The 7,986-nt window shown below is 40.3% G+C and overlaps 1 long non-coding RNA gene across 1 annotated transcript; it reads right to left on the minus strand.

Annotated features, from left to right (window-relative positions):
• Window positions 1-6,429: 6,429 nt before the first annotated feature.
• Window positions 6,430-7,048, minus strand: LOC128629007 (uncharacterized). The gene is made up of 2 exons (XR_008393325.1): window positions 6,603-7,048; window positions 6,430-6,561 (listed from the first exon to the last, which is right to left on the minus strand). It is a non-coding gene; the product is annotated as an uncharacterized LOC128629007 (long non-coding RNA).
• Window positions 7,049-7,986: the final 938 nt, after the last annotated feature.

Genomic DNA, 7,986 nt, shown 5'->3' on the forward strand with positions numbered 1-7,986 from the left:
CACAGGAGCATGTAGTCACATTGACACACACACACACACACACACACACACACACACACACATATGAATACATGTATAGTTTGAGGCATATGCATCTACTTGCACATGCAAACCCACACAAGTGCCTATACATACAGTATCAAGCACACTCTGTTCTCTGAATATATTATCAGATATGAGCTAATTAGTACAGGTCAAAAGATACACTGTAAAAGAAAATGTGCTAAGAAACTAATACAGTTTTCCACATTTTTCCTTATGTGCTTAGATTTTTTAGGGACATGTTACATAGCACATTAACCTGGTTTGCATTACCATTAATATACCAGTTTATTTAAAACTTGATGCCTGCATTTATGAGCAACAGCTACATCTGTTGCATGATTTGTAAATGCATCCACATCAGACACATACTGCTTGTAATCTTCCTCTGTTAGCAATAGTATACAATAATCATATCATATGCATGATTTTTTAGTTCATAAATTTTTAGTTCATCAGCTTCTCTGGATGTTTTCAGACAATGATGACAATTACATGAGAAAGTTGGCCAAAGAGGATGAAATTTAATGACATAAAACTGCTTAAACCCCCTATTTTTCAATTCTGTTTGCACTTGAGTGAAGATAAGATTGGCCACACATACAGCAATATTACTGAATATTTGTAACAAAATGAGCACATCCTTTTTTAGCTAACCACACTATGTGAAATTGCTCCCTCCCTCACTTGCTGAATATTCACTAACATTGTTCTATATAGAGCACTGTATAGGTGGCAGCAATTTTTTATTTACATTTATATGAATTTGATCACGTTAGTCTCCATTCTGACTTTGGATTTAGGGTGCATTATGGGTAATGATATTGTGAAATATACAGGGAATAAAATTTGTCCATGGAGAATTTGGACGACACTAAAATATGGCTGTGCCCCAGTCAGTGATTTTGTAGTGCTGCCATTAGGGATCAGATTCAAACCTGGCAACAGCACTGCGATAATGTTGCAGTTAAGTATTAGTTTAGGTTATGTTCCCATCAGTTGCCAGTGATTTGGTTAGCTAAGTTCACTAACAAGCTAGCTAATGTTAGGTTAAGTATTTTGTCATATAGCATGACATTTAACACCCAAGCACTAGCAAGCATTAGGCTATTATAGTACCAAGTTAGCTGAAATTAGGCAAACTATTATTCTCTGAATGATTTATTATTCTCGCCTTCTTCTGTTCTTATGCAGATTATGGTGAAATTTTTTTTGTCTGTTATACACTATATGGCCAAACGTATGTGGACACCTGACCTTCATACCCATATGTGCTTGTATAATGTCCCATTCCGATATTGTACATTTTCCTTTTCATTTAATTTCATTGTACCCCCCTTTGCTGCTATAACAACCTCCACTAGATCTAGTGGCTTTCCACTAGATTTTGGAGCTTGGCTGTGGGAATTTCTGCACAGTCAGACACACAGCTTTAGTGAGGTTGGGCACTGATGTCGAACGAGAAGGCTTGGTTCATAGTGGTATTCCAATTCAACCCAAAGTGGGGTTGAGGTCAAGGCTTTGTGCAGGCCGCTGGAGTGCTTCCACATCAACCATGGCAATCATGTCTTCATAGATCTCACTTTGTAAGCAGGGGCATTGTCATGCTGGAACAGGTTTGGGCCTCATAGTTGAACTGACGGGCAACCTTAAAGCTACAGCATACAAAGACATTCTAGACCATTGTGTGCTTTCAACTTTGTGGTAACAGTTTGGGGAAGACCCACCTATGGTTTTGATGGACTGGTGTCCTTATAGTATAATTATTCTTTAAATGTAACCCTACAAACACTATGCGCTGCACCCATTTTTTGGACATCATACTGATAGCTCTCTCCTCACAATAGCTTCATTTTAATGGTCCTGATAACAGACTATTTTAAAGGCTCAGATGTTGTGTGGAAGGAGAAACATGCTGTAGCGGGCAATGAATGCAACATCAAATTATTTTTAGACATTGAGTGAAGTTCAAGAATCCTGTCAAGCCATTTCGTTTCTCTTTCTGAAAGCCGTCTTGACCAGCCATTCTGCTACAGGCACAGAGATTTTCTGTGAAAGCCTTGTAATTACTACATAATTTAACTTTTTCAAGAAACCAGCATATACCCTCCTCCATAACAAATGATAATAATTTAAGGAGTCCAACAAGCAAGACCATACAAAATACCGATATATGTCGTCTCTAAATATCTGTTTCTGAATGTCTTATTTGTCCCATCCCTGAAAGATTATAACATTCCATGTATACCACCGGACATAAGGGATGTTGGTAATGGAACTGTTTGTACAAAAGTTCCTCTCCAATGGACCTTTGAGAATCATAAATTGCCTCTTCATGAGTTAACATTGACACACACAAGGAGCATCCATGTAACATAAATAATAATAATAATAAAAAGTCATTCTTAACATAAATTATCTAAAAATTAGAGCGGCAACTGGGAAATATACAGTACGTACCTTTAGTGTACTGAATGAGAAATTATTATAGAGGATATGAGGTGGTGACATGATTATTTACTGACAGCAGCAATACTGCAGATGTATTTAACATGGTATTTAACAAAAGTTGGGCATCTGAACATCCCCAATTCATATAGGAAATAATAAAAGTGCCTAACATCATATTCAACCAATCTGAACAATAAAATACAAGGTTAAACATAACAGAAGGAACATAAAAATAAGGAGCCTGTGTGGCTCATTTTCATGCAACCCTACAAAAACAGGTCTACTTTGTGTTAGCTAAGAGACACAGACCCGATGTCTCCAATTAGTTATAAGAGCTCTGTGTATTATTAATGCTATGACTTGCTATTACAAGAGCTGCTGTGTGTGCTGTGCTGTGCTGTGTGTGTGTGTGTGTGTGTGCGTGTGCGTGTGTGTGTGGGGGGGTCTTCCTGTACTGACAATTGCAGGCCTTCACATTTCTGCACTCTCCCATCCTGAGTCTCATCCCCCAAGGTGGAGGGAATTACCATGTCTGTTCCTATATTTAGCCCTTTTAAGGTTGCGGTCTGAAAGCTAAAGTCAAAAGATGCCATTCTTTATTAATGTCTAAGTCTATGAAATGGGTCACATTTCCTGCTGCCGGCCCTAAGGGACTCACCTTTTCAAACATAACGAATGCCTCAATTAAAATCCTTTTCAAAAACCATACTTATTTTTTTGACGACTCCATCTCCCTCAATTTCTCTCTTTTTCTCTCTTCACTGTGCAGTTCAGAGAGATGACACAGGACAATGTAGAGAGAGTGAGATGATAGCATCTGAGAGAAAAATGAAAAATGAGAGAGGCTGAAAAACGAGGATAAAGGATGAAGGGACAAAGGAAGGAGGGTAATAAAGAGAGACCTGTAGAACCAGCAGATGGCGGGGTAAGAACACTAATCAGTGCTATCAGACAGTAGCTCAGGGTCCATCAGTCTGCATGCTTTTCATCTCTACTGTGTCACAAACTCTGAACTGTCATTCAAGTAAGTTCAATATTTACTTGAAGTTTACAATTTAAAGACATAAAATTCAGATTTTGAGATATGGCAACCTTGCTTTTTGGATTAAGACACATACAATTATCTTGCATGCAAAGCATACTGACAGCAGCTGTACTAATCTGATTTAGGTTAATGTGATTCAAAACAGTCACATTACACTTGATAAATGTGTCATTTATGCTAGTGATTATATTCTGTGAATAGATGGTGCTAACATAAACTGTGTTAAGGATTTCTTTTAGCAGCCCTTCTAGCCACACAAAGTTTACTTGCTCTGAGGCATCCTTAAATCTTTTTTTTTAAATGATGAATCTGCCTCAGAGAAATAAAGCAAATTGAATGACTAGTTCTTTTGACTGTTTCAATTTGAGTGGGAACACAAATTAGGCATTCCCTTTGCATAGTTAAAATGAAAACGGAACCGAACAAAACACCATTTAAGAAAGTCAACCGATGGAAAGCAGCTAAACACAGAAGACATACTGACTGTCTAGCTTACTGAGGGGCATGAAAATGATCAGCATCTAAACCCCCTTTTCCCCATAGCCTGCGTCTGCTCAACTCCGCTTGTTCTGACTGTTTTCAATTAGCCTTAAGGGAGGAAAGAAAATTTGAAACAAAACACAAGCTTTTTTCCATCCTTTTTAGTGGTTTACAAATGCATAAATACATCGAGCAGTTGCATAGCCAGGGACATGTATGACTCAGAGTATATGTTATGCTTTTGTGAACATAATCTACACTTTCAAATTCACTCATGGATCTGTCCCAAATAAACTGAATTTTTTTGGTATGTAAAACTTTATGCTTTTGTCACATTGAACATATGATCATGTGAGCAAATATTCAACACTTTTGCAAATTCAGAATATCACTTTGAGCTACAGTTTCTTATTATTATATATATACTGTATATTCTTCAGATTCACACAATAATTACCAGACTATGTAATGACTGTATGCAACTATATGTTACATTGTCCTACTTCATGACTGATGTTTGTTGCAATATATAAACATTGCATGTTGCAATCATTTACATTCATGTAACTTAAGAAAAGAAATATGCAATTAAAATGCATTAAGCTAAGTATTATATATTAAGATTAAGCTTTATATTCCAGCTACATGTTTGATCACATTTGTGTGCGATATGGATTTGGTAAAATGTAGACTGATATAACTTTGTTAAGCTGTTGTTAGGTCTTTGTGTTCTGTGTTTTATTTCAGTTGGGACTGATATCTGGTGAAACTAAATTTTTAACCAATGCCCATTTTAAAAGATTATTATGTGCAACAGCTCCATAGATCCCTTTGTAAAGAATTAGGATTATCTCACATGTGGTGAAAGGTTAAACCTGATTTTTGTGTTGAATTTAAGGTTAATGAAATTTTGAGGGAAAAGGTTAAAAATTTGACTATGACAATGGGCTTAATAATTATATTATTAATTGTTACAATATATAATTCTATTATAATTAACAGCCCCACAAAACACTAAACTATGCTTTTGATTCAGACTTTACTCACTACCTTAAAAAAGATACAAAAGTTACAGCATAGAAACTGTAAAACCTGGTGACCACCCAGGCTTTCAGCTTCCTGTCTAACTGTTAATCAGTCTCAAAATGGTCATATCACACATTTCACATGACTATTGACTGCGATTTTGGGCTCTTCTTCATCTTGACAGCAAAATAAATGGCCTGCCTGCACTCTGTGGAAATTGGAAGCCATTTGTGCCTGTTTGGACCTCAAACTTGTGACAAATTGGCAAGCCTGGAGGTGTATAATGTATGATATGACCCACAGGGAATCTGAACTATATAAATAAATGTGTACCTTTGTTTGTAATATTACTGCAAATTATTATTCCATATGCATATTCATATTTATATTCACTGTTTTTTTTTTATATGGGTACAATATTATTACACAACATAGTGTTACAGTGTCACCACATATCAATTAGATATTTTTACTCCTAAAGTTACTCATAGTAAAATTAAAATACAAGATTCAACACTAAACTTTGTCACTAAAACAAATGAGTCCTAAATATATGGAAACAGGAGAAAATTCTTTATAAAATTAATAGTTGCCTAGCAGACCTGGTGCATAGTCCATGCTAATTAATTTTTGACAGAAAATGACATATCTGGATAAAGCATAAAGAGACCTAAAAACCTACGTTAAGTGATCAATATATCTTTTTACATTTCTTTTTCACTGCAGTTTTTAGCAGATTGTTTGAAGCCGCATTACAAAGATTTTCTTATTCTTCTTTTCTCATCTGTCTTTGGAAGATTCCAGTCTATCATGCAGAATAAGTACCCCCCCCCAAAAAAAAAAACAAAAAAAAAAATGCCTTTACAGTTAAAGATCAAGATAAGAAATTAAATGTAGTATATGATTAAACACTGATCATGATACATATTATAATCATGTTACTTATGTCCATTTTATTAAGGTTTAATGTATGAATATCTCTAGGATTGCTTGTGATGTAAAGAAAAATAATGAGCTTGTTATTTATCTTAAAGAAAAGGTATCCAAAAATATAATTGTGTTTAATAACAATAAAGCTGATAGTCTAATTAACAGGGCTGAAGTGTAATGGGCCATAATCAAAGTTGAGTTAAGCACACATAGTGAGGATTTAATACTGACATTGTGCACATCAGTATTCAGACCTCATAACTGCATGGGAATAGTGTACATGGGGAGGAGTTTGCAGAAAACAGAAGCATTATGATATAGAAGTCATTGCTGAATTGCTTATGAACAACACTTACATGACGATCCTTCAAACCATGGGCATGTTTTCAGTAGAACACAAAATAACTGTCACACATCGTAGCAGAGATACGAAGCAGAGATAAGGCGGATACAAGTGCAGGATAACAGTTGTTTATTTAAAGAGACAGGCAGGCAGACAAATCCAAAACGTGATCCAAAACGTAATTCATAAACAGGCAAGAGGTCAGGCGATTGGCAAACAGGTATACACAGGGCTAGGCAGGAATCTAGGTCGATAACCAAAACAAGAAACAAACTGACGATGAACTGGAAGCGGATATCCAGCGCAAACTGACTATGACGCGAACTAAACTAACGCTAAACATTTACTTATGACTTATTAATCTTCCACGTTGTGTGCTGGGAAGCGCGCGGTATATATGCGGACATGATTAGCGTGTAAACTGCTATCAGCTGGGAGCAATACAGACCCACGTGAATTCTCAGCCAATGACGGAACAGGGAGGAGACATGACAAACAAACAAAACACACGTGTCCCAATGTCACTACGGTCGACAGCGGAAAAGCAGGTGCTCGCGCATTTGCGCTTAGAGCACACTGCTTCAAGGGGGAATCGTGACAGAACCCCCCCCCCCAAGGGCACTCCTCCCGGAGTGCCATGAGTCATCCCACTTCATTGGCGGCCCCGGCCCCCTGGGCTGAATGTCCCAAGCAGAGACATGAAACTGCACGGTGTTCTTGGCGGCGTAGGGAAGCAGAGCGAAGACCTCAGCTGGACAGGGGGGCTGAGCGACGACCTCAGCTGGACAGGGGGGCTGAGCGACGACCTCAGCTGGACAGGGGGGCTGAGCGACGACCTCAGCTGGACAGGGGGGCTGAGCGACGACCTCAGCTGGGCATGAGGGCAGAGCGACGTCCTTGGCGGAGCAGGGAAACAGAGCACTGTACTCGGCGGAGCAGCGAAACAGAGCATTGTACTTGGCGGAGCAGGGAAGCAGGGCAACGTCCTCGTCGGAACATGAGGGCAGAGCGACGTCCTCGGCGGAGCAGGAAGGCAGAGCGACGTCCTCGGCGGAGCAGGGAAACAGAGCACTGTACTCAGCAGAGCAGAGAAGCAGGGTGATGTCCTCGTCGGAGCATGAAAGTGGAGTGACGTCCCCAGCTGAACTGGGAGGCAGAGCGAAGTCCCCTGTAAGGCCAGGGAGAGGAGCGTGGGTCTCCTCGAAGCAGAAGGGGGGAACGCTATTTGCCATGGAGCAGGGGGGCTGAGCGACGACCTCAGCTGAACAGGCGGGCTGAGCGACGACCTCAGCTGAACAGGCGGGCTGAGCGACGACCTCAGCTGAACAGGCGGGCTGAGCGACGACCTCAGCTGAACAGGCGGGCTGAGCGACGACCTCAGCTGAACAGGGAGACTGAGGCTCTGAGGTCACTAGGTGAACCTTGGGCATGGGCGGAGCTTGGCTGGCCGTGTCGGCGGACTGGGGCGTGAGCGGAGCTTGGCTGTGCGCGTCAGCAGACTGGTGTGAGCAGAGCTTGGCGGGCGGTGCGCGTCAGCAGACGGGGGCGTGAGCAGAGCTTGGCGGTGTGCGTCAGCAGACGGGGGCGTGAGCGGAGCTTGGCTGGGCGCGTCAGCAGACGGGGGCGTGAGCGGAGCTTGGCTGGGCGCGTCAGCAGACGGGGGCGTGAG

This window comes from Ictalurus punctatus, chromosome 23, assembly GCF_001660625.3.
Source record: "Ictalurus punctatus breed USDA103 chromosome 23, Coco_2.0, whole genome shotgun sequence".
In the NCBI taxonomy this organism is placed as follows: Eukaryota; Metazoa; Chordata; class Actinopteri; order Siluriformes; family Ictaluridae; genus Ictalurus; species Ictalurus punctatus.